This window comes from Silene latifolia, chromosome Y, assembly GCF_048544455.1.
Source record: "Silene latifolia isolate original U9 population chromosome Y, ASM4854445v1, whole genome shotgun sequence".
Lineage (NCBI taxonomy): Eukaryota > Viridiplantae > Streptophyta > Magnoliopsida > Caryophyllales > Caryophyllaceae > Silene > Silene latifolia.
The window spans coordinates 45,932,995-45,957,459 of NC_133538.1; the positions used below are offsets into that span (position 1 = coordinate 45,932,995).

At 37.5% G+C, this 24,465-nt stretch overlaps 1 long non-coding RNA gene across 1 annotated transcript; it reads left to right on the top strand.

The window, feature by feature from the left end:
• Positions 1-238: 238 nt before the first annotated feature.
• Positions 239-1,600, top strand: LOC141633395 (uncharacterized). The gene is made up of 2 exons (XR_012538176.1): positions 239-608; positions 974-1,600. It is a non-coding gene; the product is annotated as an uncharacterized LOC141633395 (long non-coding RNA).
• Positions 1,601-24,465: the final 22,865 nt, after the last annotated feature.

Consider the following 24,465-nt stretch of genomic DNA (forward strand, 5'->3'; position numbering starts at 1 on the left):
AATCAAATTAATATTTAATTATATAATATAATTAAATATAGGTCTTATAAGCATTTGTGGACAAATATTAAAAGTCGAAATAAGACCCAAATAGGATCCAAATGCACCGAAAATTCCATGTGTAATACACATGTAATTTTTTGCCTAAAATATGCCTAACTAGATGATGTCATTTGATTACATCATACACCTCTCTTATGCTTATATATACCCCACTACTCACACAATAAATAGGTGAATAGAAAAAAAAAATCCTAAAAGAAGGACCATAGTGGCCGGTCATCACAAGGAGAAAAGAAATCCAAATTTTCTTTATCTTTTCCATCTAAATTTTGATCAATTGTTGATCAAATAACATAAAAATAAATTCACCAAATATATTATACATCTAGAATTATTAAGTAGTAATAATATTACATAATATTCAAGGGATTCTTAGTAGTAATACTTGTCATTTTATGCTAAGAGTTTGGGCAAATTTTGGGTGTATCTTAAAGGAGGTGCTCTAAGTTGGGTACTAGGAAGATCATCCATTATTTAACTAAGCTCAAGAACAACAAAGGAAGGAGTCTTTTGTTGTGCCCTTATATTTCTATTTTATCACCAATGTAAGGAACACATCTTATATCTTACTAATTTTAGCATCTAGTATGCATGCATGTTATTAAAACCACCTTAAATTAAATTAATTAGTAATTTAAATATAATTAGAGGAGTCTAATTAGGGTCTTAAACTAACAGGCCGAGTAGAGGAGGTACTCGACCGAGTGGGGCGTACTAGACTGAGTACGTAAGGTACTCGACCGAGTATGCGTTATGTGTATTTATGATCAGCTACTGGAGTCAGAGTACTCGACCGAGTAGTCATCATACTCGACCGAGTAGCTCGTACTCGATCGAGTACCTCTTTGGATTATGTGATATTTGTTTTGAGTCGTAGGCTATATGCTTACGTTTGTCTTGGTTATATCAGCTCAAAATGCCGCAAATGAGATTAGCCGCTTACCTATAGGCTTCGGAGATGAGCCTTGATGAGGTGGCTAGGATGATTGAGCATCAAGAAGCGCTCATGGAGGCACTCAAAAATATGGCGAAAGGGGAAGAGAAACCGATGGATGCATCCCGTATGCGCACCACCGTTTCTCGCGTTAACCCTAATACTTATGAGGGCACCGGTGAGACTAAACTGCTTGACAACTGGCACCGGGAGATGGAGAGTGTGTTGGTGGTGGTTCATTTTCCGACGGAGATTATGGTAGAACATGCTGCGTTCTATCTAAGGGATGAGGCTGGGGTATGGTGGCACAATGAGAGGAAAGGAGCTCGAGCATACTATAGGAATCTGGGACAACCTGTGATTCCTTAGGCAGAATTCAAGAGGGCGATGAGGGATCACTTCGTTTCGGAGCACATCCGTTCAAAGATAAGGGCTGAGTTCGATTCCTTTACTATTGTAGACACCTCAAAATATCTACTAGCCTATGGGTACCCGATGATGAGGCTAAAATTTAATGAGTAAATGAAAATTGACAATGTTATAATTATTGGCTCTTTACGATTATTTCCCGAAAAACCACTTAAAATGGCATAAAACCATTCATAAATATCAAACCTTACTATCAGTTAACCATCTTTATTAATAGGCCCGATTAACTATGAGAAAACTAAACTAGAATGAACCATATAATTAGTTTGTTACGACGCCCATCCCATGTTACATAATTAGCCCACTTTAGGCCAATATATTTTATGGATAAAGGTTGGTATGATAATCTAGGACTCGGATGAGATTGAGAACAACAAAGTTAAACCAAAATACAAGACAATATATAACGGAAAAAGGGGTAAGTTGGTTTCTTTGGTCTTTCCAGCTAAACGTTTCCAAGGGATAGAAATATCAAATGCATTGTGCATCAAGAGATAGAATAATAAAAGAAAAGATCAAAAATATATGTCTGCACAAACAACAGACACTACTTTAGGATTTGGAAAATATATGCAAAACTTTATCTTTGATTAATCCAATTCCCATATCTAACCAAACTCCTAATGTGACACCCCCATACTCCAAGTGCCTTACCAGAACCACTCAGGTATAAAGATGTCAACATCTCGGTTTCCCGAGGCCATGATAATCATAAGACAATAACGAAATAAGATTTAAATAGTATAAGTTTAGTGAGTAAATACAATCCAAAACCAACTGCCCAAAATACGGGTTACATGATCTCAAAACAAATGTCTAATCAACTAAATGAAATGTCTGACAAACTACTCAAGCTATAGCGGAAGACTCTATCATCTGAAGGTGACACATCCCAGCTATCCCATGTATCTCGACTCATACATGCTCAACAACTGCTCACCATCCCCGAATGGATCACCACAGATTTTAAAACAATAAACGGGGTCAGTACTAATCACACAATTTATATAACTCAACAATACAACAAACAACACAGCTCAATCGTCACAGACATACTCCGAACTCCATCACCAACTCCACAATACTGACTACACACTAAAGTGCGCAGCCCTGCCAGAGTACCCATCGCAACAGGCTACTCCTCGCCGCCAGTGGGGGACCGCAGCCATCCCACCTAAGCCCCGCTCATCTCCGTCGAGCGATAAACCCAAATCCATTAACGTGCACATCCCTGCCGTGGCGGGTTCCACAGAAGGCGAATAATGGGCGTGAAGCCACTCCCGCAAGTGACTCCAATCAGCCAGGGACGCACCCCGAAGAACACAGACAGATACAATCAACCACAACTACTATCAACAATCAAAACCAACAACCGTCAGAATACTCGTATGATAATATTCAACAATCACAAAGCACAACCAACACATCATGTGACTAATACTAAGTAGGGAAACCCTACCTGGAATGCAATACAATCGATTTGCCTCAACAAATTTTGTTATCAAAAGGCCTCCTCTACGAATCCTCCTCCTAACATATGATCATACAATTACTAACAATCATAAAAGACAACAAAACCCCCAAATTAAGGTTTAAACAACCTTAACAAAATACCATAAAATCAATATGTAGATCTTACCCTCGACGCAAGGAACACAAGAATGTAAAGAATGATGAATTCCAACCTCCCAAGCTCCGGGATTTGTCAATAATGTGAAGGATGCGAAGTACGTAGGTTGCAATCTCTTTTAAAAGTAATTAAGTTTGTAAAAAGTGTATTATGAAAGTGACGGGAAGGTTTAAATACTAATTCGCATTATTAACAAAACCCGACAAAACATTACTCGTAAACCGGGCTACTCGATCGAGTAACTGACGTACTCGATCGAGTGTCGCCTACTCGATCGAGTACCAAGGCTACTCGATCGAGTACCCTATAGGTCAGAAACTGTTATAAACTGCAAAACACCCTTAATCGACAGAGTAAGGCCCACTCGATAGAGTACCCAGAGACTCATAAAATCGTAGTATTACAGTCTTCCCTCCTTAAAAAGAACTTCGTCCCTAAAGTTCAAACCACAACAAAACAAAACACACTACCACACTCCCGACACAACAACCAAGATAAAATTCAACATAAAAACATGCTACCAACCAAACTCAACCCGACTCAACACTACAAGACATACCGACACAACACAAAAAGGGTGTAAAAACTCTTAAAAACTCTTTGCGATCATCTCCTACCCCCCCTAAAAGAAACAAGGTTACGTCCCCGTAACCATACATACCTGATCAAAAAGGAAAGGGTAACGCTCTCTCATGGCCTCCTCTGCCTCCCACGTAGCTTCCTCGACCTCATGATTAGACCAAAGGATCTTAAGCAAAACTGTCTCACCACTCCTAGTCTTCCTAACCTTCTGGTCAAGAATCTGCTTAGGCACCTCAAGATAAGACAAGGACTCATCTAGCTCTATGCTCTCTGCTTCTAACATATGTGACGGATCACTCACATACTTCCGCAGCTGGGACACATGAAACACATTATGCACTCTCTCAAACGCAGCTGGTAAATCCAAACGATAAGAAACTTCTCCAACCCGGTCTAAGATCTCATAAGGTCCTATGAACATCTGACTCAACTTGCCTTTCTTCCCGAATCTCATAACCCCGCGCATAAGAGAAACTTTCAGAAGAACCTTGTCCCCAACCTGAAACTCTATATCCCGGTGATGTAGATCTGCATAACTCTTTTGCCTATCCTGAGCCGCTCTCATCCTTTCCCTGATCATCTTAATCTGCTCAACCATCTTATGTACCATCTCTGGTCCTAAAACCACTGCCTCCGCACTGTCGTCCCAACAAATCGGACTCCTACATCTCCTCCCATATAAGGCTTCAAACGGTGCCATGCCAATACTAGTGTGATAGCTGTTGTTGTAAGAAAACTCTATCAAATCCAACCTCTATTCCCAGCTACCACCAAAGTCCATCACACAAGCTCGTAACATATCCTCAAGAGTCTTGATTGTTCTCTCTGTCTGACCATCTGTCGCAGGATGAAATGTTGTACTCATCTTCAATGTTGTTCCCAAAGATTCCTGCAGCTCTTTCCAAAACTTTGAGATAAATCTCGCATCTCTGTCAGATACTATGTCCTTAGGGACCCCATGCAACTTTAGCACATTCTTCCGATAAGCCATAACTAATTGTGCCTTAGTCCATGTATCTTTCATTGGCACAAAATGAGCTGACTTGGTCAATCGATCCGCTATTACCCATATCATGTTGTTACCCTATTGACTCTTCGGCAAACCCACGATAAAATCCATAGAAATGGATTCCCAGTTCCCCTCAGGTACCTCTAAAGACTGAATCTTACCTTGTGGTCGTCGTTGTTCCCCTTTAACTCTCTGACATGTCAAACAACGGGCCACAAACTCAGCTGTCTCTTTCTTCATCCCAGGCCACCAAAACGTATTCTTTAAATCTTTGTATAGCTTGTCACCACCTGGATGTACTGAATATGGTGTACAATGTGCCTCTGTCATGATTGTCTTTTTCAGCTCCTCATCATTAGGGACACACCACCTCCCATCGAACCTCAAACTACCATCTGAAAGAATAGAGAATCTAGACACTGTCCCTTTCTCTACTCCAGCTCTCCACTCTTCCATCTTAGGATCCAACGCCTGTTTAACTCGAATATCATCATAAAGATCAGGCTGCACTGACAAATCTCCCATGGCATCCCCTCTCTGCATCATATGTATCCGAAACTTCCCCACCTCATCTCTCAACCTCATCAAAGATAAAGCTGTACACAAAGAATATACACTCTTCCTGCTTAAAGCATCATCAACAACATTGGCTTTCCCTTAATGGTAGATAATATCCATGTCATAATCGCCAATCAGCTCCATCCACCTCCTCTGTCTCATGTTCAACTCCTTTTGAGTGAAGATGTACTTGAGACTCTTGTGATCATAAAATACCTTAAAGGTCGCCCCATAAAGGTAATGTCTCCAAATCTTAAGAGCAAACACCACTGCGCCCAACTCTAGGTCGTGTGTAGGATAATTCTCCTCATAAGGCTTCAATTGCCTAGAAGCATAGGCAATCACTTTACCGTTCTGCATCAACACACATCCCAACCCATTCTTTGAGGCATATGTATAAACCTCAAAGTTCTCACTCCTTTCAGTCAATGCTAAGATAGGAGCTGTCGTCAAACGCTCTTTTAATGTTTGGAACGCCGTCTCACAACTATCATCCCAACAAAACCTGTTCTCTTTCCTCATCAAAGCTGTCATAGGTCTAGCAATCTTGGAGAAATCCTTCACGAACCGTCTGTAATATCCAGCTAAACCCAAGAAACTCCTGATCTCAGCATCATTCTTTGGTGCTTCCCACTTGGTCACTGCCTCAATCTTTGTCGGATCCACATCTACCCCATCCTTAGAGATCACATTCCCCAGAAAAGCAACTCTCTCTAACCAGAACTCACACTTGGACAACTTAGCATATAACTCATGCTCCCTGAAGGTCTGCAACACAATCCTCGGATGCTCCTCTTGTTCCTCCTTAGTCTTGGAATAGACTAAGATATCATCAATAAACACCACTACAAACTTATCCAAAAACTGACTGAAGATTCTGTTCATCAAATCCATAAACACATCCGGTGCGTTAGATAACCCAAAAGGCATCACCACATACTCATAATGGCCATACCTCGACGTGAAAGCTGTCTTCGGTATGTCCACCTCTTTAATCTTCACCTGATGGTACCCCGACCTCAAATCAATCTTGGAAAAGACTAATGCACCACTCAACTGATCAAACAGGTCGTCTATCCTTGGCAAAGGATACTTGTTCTTCACCGTCACTCGGTTCAGCTCCCTGTAATCTATACACAACCTCAAGCTCCCATCTTTCTTCTTCACAAAAAGAACTGGTGCTCCCCACGGTGATACGCTAGGCCTAATGTATCCCTTCTCTATCAGATCATCTAACTGCTTCCTGAGCTCGTCCAACTCTTTAGGACTCATCTGGTACGGTGCCTTAGAGATTGGCCCCGTTCCCGGTTTCAACTCAACCCTGAAATCTATCTCCCTCTTCAGTGGCAACCTCGGAATATCCTCTTGAAAGACATCTGCAAACTCACCCACCACTGGTATCTGATCAACTGTCGGACTCTCTATCCGGTCATTTCTCACATGACACAAGATCAAAGGGCATCCCTTCCTCAGATAGGACTTCAAGGTCACAGCTGCAATCAACTTAACTTTGGGTTTGACCACAAACCCACGATAAGACACGCTAACGCCCTTATTAGGACCTCTCAAAAATACTTTCTTTTGATGACAGTCTATCTTAGCTTTGTACTTTCCCAACCAATCCATCCCAACTATCATCTTAAAACCGTCTAAAGGAAACTCTAGCAAGTCTACAGGTAGATCAACTTGCCCAACTATCATAGTTACATCCCTATACAACCTCCCACATGATACAGACTCACCCGAAGGTATAAAAACTTTCCCACTTACAGACTCATATACCCTCAGACCCAATCGTTTAACATGACTCGAAGATACAAACGACTGAGATGCCCCCAAATCAAACAAAACAAAGGTATGAATACCGTTAACAAGAAAGGTACCAGTGATAACATGTGCGTCGTCCTCATCTGCTTTCTTGTCCATCATATACAGCTTTCCACTGGTCTTCTGTCCACCTCTCTGGACAGTCCTGGCTGAAGTAGTCGGCTTAGCACCCGATCCCTGATTGTTGTTGTTGTTCGTAGCTGGTTTCTGATAAGAATTACCGCCATTGCGGTTACCTCCACCCTAGTTGCTCTGACCTCCCCGATTGGACCATGACCCAGCCGATCTATTGCTCGCATAACTCTGTGCCGGCCCCTGAGAATAGATCCCCTGAGCCGATCTCTGAAAAGCTCTCGGTACACTCGTGCACTCATGTCTCTTGTGGCCTACACCGCCACAGCCAAAGCAGGTCATTCCCCAACTACCACTACCGCTCCCACGGCCACGCCCAAAGAAAGCCCCAGCGCTGAACCCCAAGCCAGAAGAAAACGCTCTAGCCTGATTGTGGTTGCCTTTCTTGTAATTAGATTGGCCACCACCCTCACTCTCAACTTTATTTTCTCACCTCCTCTCTCCCGGGCCATCTCCACCAACCTCTCAGCTCTCCCAGCCCTCTCATAAGCTTCCTTAACATCAGTAAGGACTCCCACGGGTAACTTGTCCATAATCCTGGGGGTCAACCCCCTCTTAAATCTCAGCGCTAGGTTCTCCTCACTCAAACCCATGTCCTCGGCATATCTAGACTTCTCATTAAACTGCTTGTAGTACTCAGCTACCGACATATCAGCTGTCATCCTAAACCCATCAAACTCCTCCCTCAGCTTACTCCTCACATGCTGAGGTACAAACTCTCTCATCATAGCCCTCCGGAACTCTTCCCAAGGTATAGCAGGCATGCCCTGCTTCGCATACATCTCTCTAGCACTAGCTTTCACCTTGTCCCACCACTCACCAGCCGCTTCCCTCAAGTAGAACGCAGCTTGTTCTAATTTAATCTCATCAGGACAATGTACCATATCCAGAATGTTCTCCATCTCACGATGCCAATTGTCAAGAAGAATTGGCTCTCCGGTCCCCTTATATTCTTTTGGGTTAAACCTCGCTATATAAAGACTGATCTTAGAGTGATCAACCTCCTTATCCTTCCCCACTCTCTTTAGGGCCTCCGTAAGAGCATCTTGATGCTCCAACATCTTAACTTTATCGTCAATGTTCATGCTCTCAGCTCTTGCATACAAAGCGGTTTTCTTTGGCGGCATCTTGAAACTATATAAGAAAAGGTAGATATAAGCATACGTACTATAACCCAAAACACGAAAACAGCTTGCCCAGAACCCACTCGATCGAGTGCCCAAACCTACTCGATCGAGTGGAGGCTACTCGATCGAGTGCCCCGACTCCAGACTCCAAACAGACCTTCTGATCTCTAACCCACTCGATCGAGCTGACAGGCCACTCGATCGAGTGCCCCTATGTACTCGATCGAGTACCCAAAAACACGGTTCTGATCATGAAAACTTCAAATACCCACTCGATAGAGTTAGACCCACTCGATCGAGTACCTCACCCACTCGATCGAGTGCCCCCCACTCGATCGAGTCATGCTGACTCGTACATACTACCCGCATATTATCTCATAAACCCCAACATACTATGCATTCATTATTTTCTTAACATTATAACAACAACTACGCATGCAAATCTACGCAATTCCTCATACAATCAACAAAATAATCTACTTCATATTATTAAATGCCACATAATAAACAACCATCATGCTTCTTTATGCCAACCAACATATAAACACACCCCACCAACTTTTAAATCACAATCCTCCACTCCCAACATCCAACAATTCACAACATATATCGTTACGTTCACATACAAACTAACAGACACCACATACGACCTTGACATATACCCCCCATGTGACCGGTTCAAAATTGTAGGGCGAGATCGCGACTTTAGGACGTCTCCCAAGCCTTTGCATTAGCTCCTACAACTTTTACCCCGGGTTCATGTTAATTGACTCCCTATGTTCATTATATTCATTAGTTGCAGGTTTCAGGATCGTCGCTCTGATACCACTTTGTGACACCCCCATACTCCAAGTGCCTTACCAGGACCACTCAGGTATAAAGATGTCACCATCTCGGTTTCCCGAGGCAATGATAATCATAAGACAATAACGAAACAATATTTAAATAGTATAAGTTTAGTGAATAAATACAATCCAAAGCCAACTGCCCAAAATACGGGTTACATGATCTCAAAACAACTGTCTAATCAACTAAATGAAATGTCTGACAAACTACACAAGCTACAGCGGAAGACTCTATCATCTGAAGGTGACACATCCCAGCTATCCCATGTATCTCGACTCATACCTGCTCAACAACTGCTCACCATCCCCGAATGGATCACCACGGTTTTTAAAACAATAAACGGGATCGATTAATCACACAATTTATATAACTCAACAATACAACAAACAACACAGCTCAATCGTCACAGACATACTCCGAACTCCATCACCAACTCCACAATACTGACTACACACTAAAGTGTGTAGCCCTGCTAGAGTACTCATCGCAACAGGCTACTCCTTGCCGCCAGTGGGGGACCGCAGCTGTTCCCACCTAAGCCCCGCTCATCTCTGTCGAGCGATAAACCCAAATCCATTAATGTGCACATCCCTTATGTGGCGGGTTCCACAGAAGGTGAATAATGGGCGTGAAGCCACTTCTGCAAGTGACTCCACTCAGCCAGGGACGCACCCCGAAGAACACAGACAGATACAATCAACCACAGCTACTATCAACAATCAAAACCAACAACCGTCACAATACTCGTATGATAATATTCAACAATCACAAAGCACAACCAACACATCATGTGACTAATACTGAGTAGGGAAACCCTACCTGGAATGTAATACAATTAGACGGTCTCAACAACTGTTATCAAAAGGCCTCCTCTACGAATCCTCCTCCTTACATATGATCATACAATTACTAACAATCATAAAAGACAACAAAACCCCTAAACCCCCAAATTAGGGTTTAAACAACCTTAACAAAATACCATAAAATCAGTATGTAGATCTTACCCTCGACGCAAGGAACACACGAATGTAAAGAATGATGAATTCCGACCTCCCAAGCTCCGGGATTTGTCAATAATGCGAAAGATGAGAAGTACGTAGGTTGCAATCTCTTTTCAAAGTAATTAAGTTTGTAAAAAGTGTATTATGAAAGTGACGGGAAGGTTTAAATATTAATTCACATTATTAACAAAACTCGACAAAACATTACCCGTAAACCGGGCTACTCGATCGAGTAACTGACGTACTCGATCGAGTGTCGCCCACTCGATCGAGTACCAAGGCTACTCGATCGAGTACCCTACAGGTCAGAAACTGTTTGAAACTGCAAAACACCCTTACTCGATAGAGTACCCGGAGACTCATCAAACCGTAGTATTACACCTACGTACCTCAAATCACTATAAATGCCCTTTGTTACCAGCTCATAAATAGGGCACAAAATATGATCAAACGAGATTAGCGAGAGCAGAAAGACAAACCAATACGACACAATATTTATACTCCGTCTCAAATATTCTACCCTGGTTTCAAAATCAAACCATACACATAAAATCGTCTCAGTTTCCATATAAGCGCATAACAGCCAATAACTTACGAGAAAGTCGAAATTCATTCATAGTCAACATCCAATTAGGCCTGAGAGTACCAATTCAAATAAGTTTTCTCTACTTTACTCTTTTATCTATTTTCCTTATTCCTTTATTTATTGTATATTTGTATATAATCTAACTAGTAACTTGTCCTTGTATATAATTATATCGTCTTATATATAAAATTGTATAATTAACCTTCTTTTCGTCTTAATTTCGTCAAATATATAATATTACAAATAAATAGTAGAGACCGTCAGTTTGATGGGCGGTTTGGGTGCCTAACACCTTCCCTGACCATACCTTTTGCTCCCGATTCCGCAATCTTTGGTTTAGAACGGAGTGACGGATCAGTCCCCATTCCAGGGATCAAAAGGGGCCTTTTTCCGTTAAAATTGTTTTTGTATGTTTATTTATAAAATCTACTGGCGGCTCCTTATTATTTACTTATTTCAAAAAGAAGATTTTTTTAGGGATTTCACAGTGGCGACTCTACTGGACACTTTAAGGGTAAGACTTGAAATTTACAATAAGTCTCCAAATGAGAATTTATTTGTAAAATTATATATTTGGCTAGGTTAAACGACGGACTTGCTATGAAGTTCGCTTTCTATTAAACGGTCGCGCACGCATGTAATGGAGTATGGATTTGACAACTTCCACTAATTTATGTGCGTGTCTCTTGCTGTGCAAAGGTAATGTTTGACTACTCTGTTTGTCCTATATGGAATTTCATCTTCCTGTTGTATGTTTTGTCAATCAAATTTTAACTTCACAGAAGCAAAATTTTTGACAAACACAAACAATAAGACCAACTATTTAATTTTCCATGTTCTCTGAATTTAGTTGTGTTAATATTGATTTCTTAGGTGTTTGGGCCAAATTCTGCACATTGGGCCTACAAGGAGATAGGTCCATCAAGACTTATACAGTGGGTTGGGCCGAGTAATTTAATGGCCTTAAGGAGCCCGTGAGGCTGGAAGCGGTCAGGCGGATTTCAGAGAGAATAAGGAGAACTAGGCTCTGACCAACAAATCAAGGACTGTCGACAAGAAGAAGCCCAGCAAAGGCGGCATCCAGCTACACTTGCCGTACAAGCAACCTAAACCCTACTAGGGTTTAGGTTCTATATATATATATATATATATATATATATATATATATATATATATATATAGAAGAAGGATCAAGTGAGTCCACCCAAATTCATTGAGTCCATAAGTCCTCTTAAGGGCCATTGAAAAGATAGGATGGAGGGTTGAGATTGAAGGGGAAAAGGGAGGGATTAATGCTAAATGATCGAAGGGGATTGAAGCTAATTAATCACTTTCCCTCACTACCTTCACTAATCAACCACTAATTTTACTATATAACATTTATTTTTCACTCACTTCTCTCTCATCTCACACAATTATCATTCCTCTCATCTCTCTAAAAATCAAAAAAATTCAATTCCTCTCAAAAATCCAACAAAAATAAAAAACCAAATAATTCAAAAAAATCAAAAAAAAAAAAATTTCCCCCTCATTATCCTCATCAGTCATCACCCACCACTCAGACACCCGCCACCACCACGACACACCACCCACCACTCACACACCCGCCACCACCACCACGACGCACCTCTCCTGCCGGCCACTCACACACCACCATACACCCACACACCCGTCACCACCACTCCCACCATCTACCCACACCCGTCACCACCACTCCCCGCACACCCGTCACCACCACTCAAACGACCCGACCAAAAACGCCACACACCAGATCTCCTCCCCTCCCCTGCCACCTTCTCTCTCCCGCATCTCCCGAAAAACGCCCACCCACCACCGCACTCCTCTCTCCCGCTTCTTCCAGGTCTGACCAATACCACCACACACAACCCCATAAAAAGCCACTTCCACAAGCCACCGTCCTTCCTCCGACCACAGCCCGAAACACCTCTTCCCGCGCCCTTCTTTTTTCCAGGTCTGAGCCACCCCGACCACAGCCCGAAACACATCCACCGCCACTGCTCTCCTCTTCCTCTCCTGTTTGCGCTCCTTTCTCTCCTCTTCTGCCGCGGTGCTACTGTCGCCCTCCACCACCACGACAAAATCCTCCTACTTTAAACTATTCTACATCGATTTTTTTTGTTGAATGGTGGTGGATGTGGTTTTTGGTTTGTTTTTTGTTTATGGTTTTCAGATCTTGCGTTTACATGTTTTGTTTTCAGTTTTAAACGTTTTTTTTTTGTTTTTTTTTTATGGTCTTGTTTTATATTTTTAGATCTCGTCTTTTAAAAATCCGTCTTCTTTTATATTGTGAGATACTTTTATATCTTCAAAATAAATACACTCAAAGAACTTTTTTAAAATTTTTAGATCTACTTTTATTTTTAGATCTATAAAATAGATACTTGGTCTTTTTAAGATCTGTTTTTGTTATTCGTTGATGTTATTGTTATTGTTCCAGATTTATACTCGTATTTTTTTACATTTAAACTTGTATTTCTTTACATTTACACTCATATTTCTTTATATTTACACGCATTTTTCAGATTTATACTTATAATTCTTTACATTTACACTCATATTTCTTTACATTTACACATATATTCCTTTACATTTACACCCATTTTTCAGATTTATACTCATATTTCTTTACAATTACACTCGTACTTCTTTACATTTACACTCATAGATTTTACATTTACACTCATATTTCTTTACATTTACACTCATATATTTGTACATTTACACTTGTTAAATTTATATAGATTTGCACTAATATATTTTTGTGGATATGAGTTGGTGGTGGAGGACGACGGTGGTTGTGTTTGTTGGTAGTCGGACTAAAGTTTTACTCGTAAAGGACCAAAATTACACTTATAAAGGACCAAAGTCACACTCAAAGGACCAAATTTACACTCTTAAACCTTCAAATTTACACTTAAAATACTACATTTACACTCGGAAAACATCACATTTACACTTGTAAAATGTTAAAATTATATAAATTCAAAATTTCCGTCACAAAAAATCAAATTTACACTCTTAAAATGTTACATTTACACTCGTAAAACATCACATTTACACTTGTAAAATGCTAAAATTATATAAATTCAAAATTTCCATCACAAAAAATCAAATTTACACTCTTAAAATGTTACATTTACACTCGTAAAACATCACATTTACCCTTGTAAAATGTTAAAATTATATAAATTCAAAATTTCCGTCACAAAAAATTAAATTTACACTCTTAAAATGTTACATTTACACTCGTAAAACATCACATTTACCCTTGTAAAATGTTAAAATTATATAAATTCAAAATTTCCGTCACAAAAAATCAAATTTACACTCTTAAAATGTTACATTTACACTCGTAAAATATCACATTTACACTTGTAAAATGTTAAAATTATATAAATTCAAAATTTCCGTCACAAAAAATCAAATTTACACTCTTAAAATGTTACATTTACACTCCTAAAACATCACATTTACACTTGTAAAACTCATACAACGTTACATTTACACTTCTGAAATTTGAAACTCAAAACTGATTAATTAGGGGCTAGAGAGAGAAAGAAAAATTAATTAGTGTATAAAAATTTGATTAGTGGTAATTGTTTTGGTAATTTTCAATCTCAACCACCCATCTCAATCCAACCATCCACATTTTTTACCTTTTCTTTTTAATAGCCTTTAATCAAATTCATCTCAACCATCCATTGAGTTCATCCAATGGCCCTTAGAGGGACTTATGGACTCAATGACACATGTTGGACTCATTAGAACTCATCTCTCTCTCTCTCTCTCTCTCTCTCTCTCTCTCTCTCTCTCTCTCTCTCTCTCTATATATATATATATATATATATATATATATATAGGCTAAATCATCAATTACTCCCTTTTATAGTACACTTTTTTAAACTTACTCCCTTTAAAAAAAAAAGTTTAAAAATTACACCCAGAAAATTGCTGAAATTTTTAAATTGCTCCCAAATCCCTATTTTTGTACATTTAGGACGAAAATGCCCTTGATTATCATATTATTTTTTCATTCTTCTTTCTCTCCTTAATTTCCAATTTTCCATTCTTCTGCGACTGAGCTTACAACGACCAATTGAAATTGGTCGCTACTTGGTCGCTAAATGCCTTTTGCGACTAATTCTGGACTGTTAGCGACCAACAAGGTTGGTTGCTAAACGGGATTTTCCTTGTAGTGTCTCTACCCTTCTCTTGCTTATTTGTTTTATTACTTGGTTCCTATCGTTTAATTCGGCTAATTTGTTGATTATTTTGTTATTAGATATGTTGTTGGGTTTCATTTCATCATTGAAAGGTTGAGTTTAGAGAGAATGGGTGATTGTGGTGGTTGGCGGTGAAAGACGGTGATTGTTGTGGTTGAACGGTGTATAGGGATTAAGACAAAAGGAGAATAGAAAATAGGGAGACAAGGAGGAGAAGGAGAAGAAAATAAATCAAGGGCATTTTCGTCATAAAAGTAGAAATATAGGAATTTGGGAGCAATTTCAAAAATTTTACAATTTTATGGGTGTAATTTTTAATTTTTTTTTTAAAAGGGAGTAATTTTGAAAAAGTGCATTATAAAAGGGAGTAATTGATGATTTAGCCATATATATATATATATATATATATATATATATATATATATATATATATATATATATATGAATGGAATCATGTGAGGATACACTATCTTTTTGAGGATTGAGGATTGTGTTACAATATCAGAGGTTCTTCAATACAATATCACAGGTTATTCGATAAAATATCACACACAAAAAACACCTGTGAAAATTTTTTTTTTTTCAAAAAAAAATTTTTTTTTTTTTGACAAAGGTCTGATTTTTCGTGATATTTTATTGAAGAACTTGTGATATTGTATTCACAAATCCTCAATCCTCAAATATATAGGAGTTCTCCCTCCTAGTCTGAGTGTTGGTTCCCTTTCTTTTGGCATCAAAATTAAGGAAATGAATTTGGACCACACAAAACACCATACCCCATATGGAATTGAATTTGAACCACACAAAACTTACCAAAAAAGGAAAGAGGAACCAACACCCGACTAGCATGGAAATGGAAAGAGGAACCAACACTCGGACTAGAGAGAATATATATATATATATATATATATATATATATATATATATATATATATATATATATATATATATATATATATATATATATATATATATAGAGAGAGAGAGAGAGAGAGAGAGAGAGAGAGAGAGAAGAGATCAACTAAGGCCATGTATATGTATTGGGTCCATAAATTCTATTAAGGGCCATTGGATGGTGAAAATGGATGGCAAGATCAACCCCAAAAAAGTGTGTTTAATAGTTAATCTCGCCATCTCTCTCCTTCTTCACTAATCCATTCTAATTAATCACTAATTTATTATATATTTGTTTTCCATTCATCCATTTCTCTCTCATCTTACACATTTCATTTCTCTCTTCTCTCAAACTCTAAAAAATAAACCCAAAAAATAAAAAAAAACCCAAAAATCCAAATAAATAAAAAACCCAAAAAATCCAAATAAATCAAAAAACCCAAATAAATAATTCATTCCTCTCTTCCTCATTCACCACCAACCACCACTATCCCACCCGACACCACCCACCGCCCACCCCCACCCACCTCCGTCGGTAAATTCCATAAACTCGGTTTTTTTTTCTTTTTTTTGATTTTGTGTTAAATTTGTTGTTTGGGTCGGTTTATATTTATTTGTTAATTTTTGTTGGTTTTTGTTGTTACTTATTCTTTTCAAATATCTTCTTGTTATACGTTTTTTTTAAAAAATTCGGGTTTTAAATATCGTTTTTTTTGGTGATATACTTTTTTATTTTTACAAATGTCGTTTCTTTAAAATTCGTCTTGTTATATAAATTATTAGATCTAAAAAGAAGATATTTGAAACTTTAGTCTTTATTCACTGACATTATGTATAACTTTAATTTACATTATGTACAACTTCAATGATATTGTGTGCAACTTCACCGATATTATGTATAACTTCAATGAACATTATGTATAACTTCACTGATATTATGTACAAGTTCACTGACATTATGTATAACTCCACTGTCATTATGTATAACTTTAACTTACATTATGTACAACAATGACATTTTGTTAGTTTCAAATCTTAATTACATTTAGACAAAAGTTATACTATTATGGATTAAAGTTACACGATTTTTGGACTAAAGTTATACAAAAAGACTAAAGGTATACAAAAATGGGCTAAAGTTATACAAAAATGGACTAAAGTTATACAAAAATGGACTAAAGTTATACAAAAACAGAGTAAAGTTATACAAATATGGACTAAAGTTATACAAAAAATGGACTAAAGTTATACAAAAATAGACTAAAGTTATACAAAAATAGACTAAAGTTATACAAATTTAGTCCAATTTTTTGTATAACTTTAATCCAAATTTGAATTGATATAAGTATTGTTTGTATAAATTTAGTCCATATTTGTATAACTTTAGTCAATTTTTGTATAACTTTAGTCTTTATTTGTATAATTTTAGTCCATATTTGTATAACTTTAGTCTGTTTTTGTATAACTTTAGTTCATTTTTGTTTAACTTTAGTTCATTTTTGTATAACTTTAGTGCAATTTTTTGTATAACTTTAGTCCATATTTGTATAACTTTAGTCAATTTTTTTATAACTTTAATCTTTATTTGTATAACTTTAGTCCATATTTGAATAACTTTAGTCCATATTTGTATAACTTTAGTCCATATTTGTATAACTTTAATCCTTATTTGTATAACTTTAGTCCATATTTGTATAACTTTAGTTCATTTTTTTATAACTTTAGTCCATATTTCTATAACTTTAAACTTTAATGTTGAAAATGTATACCTTTAGTCGTAAATAGTCCACCATAATAACAAAAAAACGTTAATCCAACAAAAAAACCCGTAAATCTAAGAAAAAACCAAATATTAAAAAAACCAAATAACAATGATCACTGAAGTTGCACATAAGGGCATTGAAGTTGTACACAATGACCACTGAAGTTGTACGAAATCTGAAATAACAAAAAAAGAACCGAAATCTAAAAAAATAAAAAACGAAAACTAAAATAAAAAAACGGAAGCAAAGTGGTAGATCTACAAGAAAACTAGATATGAAAACTAATAATAATAAAAAAAACCAAATAACAATAACAAAAAAAACCCATAATAACAAAAACCAAAAAAACACATAATAACAAAAACCCGTTAATCTATCAAAAAAACCCGTAAATCGAACAAAAAAACCAAATATAAACAAAAAACCTAATAACAATAACAAAAAAAAATTTATATATCGTGTGTATAACTTTAATGCACGCAGTGTATAACTTTAATAGACAAGATGTATAACTTTAGTCCAAAATTTGTGTAACTTCAATTTATACGATGTATAATATTTAGACATTAACAGTATAACTCTATTTTGATTATTGTATAACTTTAGCCCAAAATATGAAACTTAAAAAATAACTTGAAAAATAACAAATAACCAAATAACCAAATACCAAATTCCAAATACCAATAATAAAAACCAAATAACAATAATAACAATAATAAAACAAAAAACCAAATAACAATCACAAAAAAACAACACCCTCAAATCCTAAAGCAAATCTAAAATCGAAAAAAAAAAAACAAAAAAAAAAAACCAAACGAATTTTTTTTTTTTAAAAAAAAAAAAAAAAAAAAAACAAATCTGGATTTGAAATTTAAACGAATATGAGAAGGGGTTTGGTGACCCGATTTAGGGCTTCGTTTTTTAAGGGGTTGCGGGTTGGTTTGGGTCTGGGTATGGACAGATCTAGGTCGAGGGTGGTGAGAGGAGTCGAGTGGTGGTTCTAGGTGGCCGTGAGGGTGGCTGTAGGTGGCGGGAAATGGGAGAGAAAGAGAGATGTCGGGTTGGTTGTGGTTGTGAGGGTGAACACCAACGACAACGACAACACCAACGGCAACGACAACACCAACGACATCAACACCAACGATAACGACAACACCAACGACATCAACACCAACGACAACGACAACACCAACGACACCAACACCAACGACAACACCAACGAAAAAAGAAAACGAAATCTGAAATAAAAATTCAAAAATGAAAATGGTGGTGGTGAGTGTTGGTGCGTGCGGTTCATAGGAGGCGGGATCGACCAAGGAGGAAAGGAGGTGCGGGATATGGAGGGAGAAAGGTGGTACGGGTGGCCATGGGGTTGTCGGGTGTGCGACTCAGTTGTGTTGTCGGGTGGAGGGAGGTGGTTGTGGGGTTGTCGGGTGAGGGAGTCGGGGGTAGTGGGGGTCGATCTGGTGCGAAGGTGGGGTGGTTGGCGGCAGGAGGTGGAGTGGTTGGCGACAGGAGGAAGGACGGAGGGAATATTGGTGGTGTTTTGTTTTTGTTTGGTTTTTTTTTGTATGGTTTTTTTTTTTGGTTTATGAAATGAGAGAAGTGAGATAGAGAGAAGTAGTGTGGTTGTGATAATGAGAGGAGAGGAATGATTAATGAGGGGAATAATTGAGTTGAGGAGGAAATTAGAGTAATAAGCATTTTGTTTAGTGAGATTAGTTTGTAGCCTTTCATTTTGATTGAATCTCATCCCTCCATCCACTATATCCAAAGGTTTCTATAATGACTTAGGGACTCATTATATATGAGGGCCTTACAAGAACCCCTCTCTCTCTCTCTCTCTCTCTCTCTCTCTCTCTCTCTCTCTCTCTCTCTCTCTCTCTCTCTCTCTCTCTCTCTCTCTATATATATATATATATATATATATATATATATATATATATATATATATATATATATATATATATATATATATATATGGCGAAGAAGGGAGAAAGATTATTCATTCACACATACACAAACCCTACATGTTGCTAGCAAGAAAGTCGTGCCGCCATACTTGTACTCGTCCTCTATGTTAAAAGCTAGTGCAACCTTTGGAATGGTATCGTCCCTTCCCGCAGTCGTTTCCCTTATTGGGTTTTCCGCGTCACCAAATCTCTTGTGTCAAGCTTTATTTACATCCTTACTCGTTCACTCGTCAACCATACAAACTACGCAATTCACATATAACGCGTAAGACCACTTCGACCTAGTTTAACCTATTTCAGTAGAAAAATACCAAAATATTACATATATTATGCTCGTCCTCTAACGTTTTTCTTCTTTTCTTTTTTGTCTTTGTATCGCATATTGTATAAAAAAAAGGTGTAGGCTCTTCCAAAGCTAATATTACGTCATCTTAAGCTACCCTAATTCACCCTTGGTAAAGTACGATGTATACTTAGAAGGTCCATTCAATCGACTAGGCCTTACACGTATTTTCCACCTCATGACGTCGTGTTTTGGCAACTCGATCGCTTGGTCCATTCGACTGGGTGAGCACAAAAGTGAGAGATACCCTCAGGTATTTTAATGTCGTGAGTACCCAATTTCCAACCTGTAAACCTAATCATAGAGTCCTTAGAACCTTTAATTAGGATAATATGTATTATTTGTTTGTAATCTTGTACATTTTCTTCATCAGTTAGTCTTGCTGAAGACAGGTCGGAGCAAGTGACGGGTAATGACACTCACAAAACGAACAGGGGGGACAAGGTGGGGGCACTTCATGTGCTTCCCTCTCTCCTCTATTTAGGTCATTTGTGAGAGAAAATGGTATCCGTCACTCCAAAATGATGAAAACGTGTCGTCTTCAATGAGATTTTGTGTTTCTTCATAATGTGTACATAATGGGTCTTTGAAGTTCACATATATTTTGACATACAAGTTATTTCATTTATTGTGGCTTCGTATGATTCATCTAGACAAATTTAATTTAGAATCTAATCATTCATGTGTTGGCAATCATTCATACAAAATCTAATCCACTATTGCATTATGCATCTGTAACCTTAGCTATTTTCATCATATGCATGGCCAATTAGCCACCGTACACTTTACAATAAAGAAAAAGGTTTTTTTTTTTGAAAAATTACCTTTTATTTAGGGTCATTTGTGAATAACTACCTTTTATTTTATTTTTGGCTTTCAACTACCTTTTATTCCTTCCTTTTGCGAAAGACTACCAAAAATCCACTTCCGACGAAAAAAAGTCAACTTTCCGGCGTTAAGTTACCATTTCATGTTGAATCTAACTCTTTACTTCATAACCCTAATAAACGATGATAAAGATTGATTAAACCCAACATTAATAACCTCAATTTGTCTACTCTTACCCGAATTAAAGTCCTAATCACCGAAACAAAATCATCATTGATATTAATCTTAACATGGTAGATAATTTTTCAACAATAATGATCTATTATGGCCTTGGTGGCAAAATTAACTCCGAGTGTTAACTATTCGAAAATAATCATGGATTCACTCTTAGGATCATTTCTGTGCTACTATCTCATTAGTTTTCTTATAACCACCATCTTACCATGAAAAGAGAAAGAAGGTACATTAATATGACTTAGATGGACAATAGGTTGATGAATCATGAGTAGTGTACAAGGTTGTTGAAATGTAAGGGTGAAGGTGACAGTGGTATTAAAGGTGACGACGGAGATGGAGATGGAGATTGAGATGGTTGATGCGTTGGTATTGCTTTGAACAAACTTTTGATAAGGTGTTGGGCATGGAGAGGAGCTTTTTCGGATTTTGTTGGGTGAACAAAGGGAGAAATATGAGTTATATGTGTGAAAAGGGGAGAAAAGAGCAAGTCAACGCCGGAAAGTTCGACTTTTTTTCACCAGAAGTGGATTTTTGGTAGTTTTTCGCAAAATGAGGAAATAAAAAGTAGTTGAAAGCCAAAAATAAAATGAAAGATAATTGTTCATAAATAACCCTAAATAAAAGGTGGTTTCTGATAAAAAAAAAAAAACCCTTGTTTTTATGTTAGAATGATGGGAGATGCGGCTAACAATGGCTAAATAATGTGTATCGCGGTATATACGGGGAGCAACTCAGAAGTGATGTGCATGCTAAAACCCATGTTATGAAACTCCATGCAAGTTACTCATGCCAAATACAATACCTACCCTAGTGATGTATGAAGACACTACGTGGTTGTCGGACTAATGCAATACTACTTTAATGAACAGTGCTAACTAGTCTATTTACACGGCTGTTTTGATTGCATCATTTATGAGCAAATTAATAGACATGTGTACGCATTACATACTTCCTCCATTTCATTCAATTCTATACATTTGCCTTTTTGAGCACTATTCACAGGTAGGGAGAATTTTCGATACAACTTCTAATATATAGCATAAAATATAGTCATGTGAGATCTTGTTTTAATTGTCTTACCGAGTACATTGTAAATAATAAATTTTTATAATTTTTACTAATATGTAACTAAAGATATGAACAAAAGAAAACAAGCATTGATATACGTGTATAAAGTAAATGTATGGAATTGAATGAAATGGAGAAAATACAATTTACGTGATGATTATTAAGACGAATGCAAATATGTACTCCGTATCTATTAGACAACATGACCCATAGTTTGACGTGTTATCTATGTGAGATAAATTAGTTATTGACGCAATAATGACTGAGACCATCCCCAAGCAAGGTCAATTACTTGGTCATGACCTTGCTTGGTCATGGTTAATGGGGTAATTAAGGTACTTAATTGGTGACCAAAGATCAATTTGTGATCAAACTTGGTCACTTTGGTCACAAATTGACCACTTATGTGACCTCCTATGTGTCCAAATTTGATTGGTGGAACAATAAAAAAATAATAGAAAAAAGTATATAATATGATAGTGAGGTATGATTGGGAATGTTGTGAAGTGGAAAATGATTGGGTTGATGACCTAGGTCGCGACCTTCTGCTTGGGAGGGTAAAAATAGGTCAAAGTTAATAAGGTGAAATTAAGAGTAAAATCGGGTCGTGACCTAGTTAGCGTGACCACTGCTTGGGGATGGTCTGATAGAAAAATTTACAAGATTACAGACAATGAACAATGTACACATGATCCTAATTAAAGATTCTACGGGCTCTATGGTTAGGTTTGCGGGTTGGAAATTGGTTACTCGTGACATTAAAATACCATTACATCCGCGGTGCGGGCGCGCGATGAGACGAGGGTATCTTTCACTTTTGTGCTCACCCAATCATATGGACCAAGCAAGTTGCCAAAACACGAAGTCATGAGGTGGAAAATACGTGTAAGGCCTAGTCGATCGAATGGACCTTCTAAGTATACTACGTACTTTATCGAGGGTGAATCAGGACATAGCTTAAGATGACATAATATTGACTTACTGAGAGTCTATGCCTTTTTTTTGTCTTATACAACCACAGACCGTAAAAGAAAAAAGAAACAAGGAGAAAAAGTTAGAGCACAAGCATATAAATCCATAAAGAATACACGCAGAACTCAATTCCTTATTGCAATTTCATTCGAAACAATTTGATAATTAGAATTCCAAAGAAATCTAACATGCACAATGAATTAATAATTAGCCACATGTTTTTACATGTCAAAAACACTACTCCATACTTTTTGGTCTATTTTACTTTTTAAATACATGACTCATTTCACTGTTGCTCGACAAGATATTCACATGGTTAAAAAGCGAGTTAATCATTCGATTTATGGTATGCGGCAAGCAAATTCGGCCTTTATGGAGTAATAGTAAAACAAAAAAGTCAAATATATAATCTTACAAATAAATTTCGAGTCTTACCCGCTTAATAAGTCTCTAGTGGAGTCGTCACTATGAGATCCCTGAAAAAAATCTCCTTTTTGAAAATAAATAAATAATATGGAGTCGCCAGTAGGTTTTATAAAAAAAAATACCAAAACAAGTTTAACGGAAAATGCCCCTTTTGATCCCTGATATGGGGACTGATCCCACTCCGGATTTACGTCTATTTTCGTGTTTTTGTACATTATTGCAGAAATGTGAAGAATTCAACAGAAATTGAGCTAAATCCATCCCCGAGTATCTTGCATTGCATTTTGACGTGAAGTATTTACTTAAGGAACGAGCTTGGTGCGCATTTTAAGGCCCGAAAGACAAATCCACGAGATCATAGAAGTCAAGTACCAGCTAGAGCAGTCGATCGACCACTACCTTCAGTCGATCGACCAACTCACTGACGCTCCGAGAAGCTAATGTACATCGCTAGTCGATCGATCGACCGCCCTGCTTAGTCGATCGACCACATCGCTGCTTCAGACGAGAATTAAAAGATCGAGGAACTTGAAGCCCATTGTGTTTAGGTTTTAATAATAAGTGTTACGTATATTTGCTATATAACGTAACCTAGTTTCCAGGAAGTTTTATTCAAAAATTTACCTAGTTTTCTACGAGTTCTTTAGCCAGTTTTCCAACATTCAATAATTAGGGTTTTTAATACTATTTCGTACAATTACTTTTGCATTCGGTTTCTGGATCTCTTGCTGCAATTCCAATCGGGTATTCTTCTGCTAATAATTCAGTTTGCTTTATTATCATTTTGTAGGATAGAATTGCTAGTTAGTTTCCCAAAACCGATCCATCGTTTATGTTAATTGTTTGTTCTATTATTTCAAGCATGAATTCTTCTGTCTATTTTATTAGTTTTATTGTTGTTATCGTCCTTAGTATGAGTAGCTAAATAGTTTGTGCTAGGATGTAGGGGAATTATAGTGTAGGCGGCAATAGAATGAATACGGCCTGAATCGC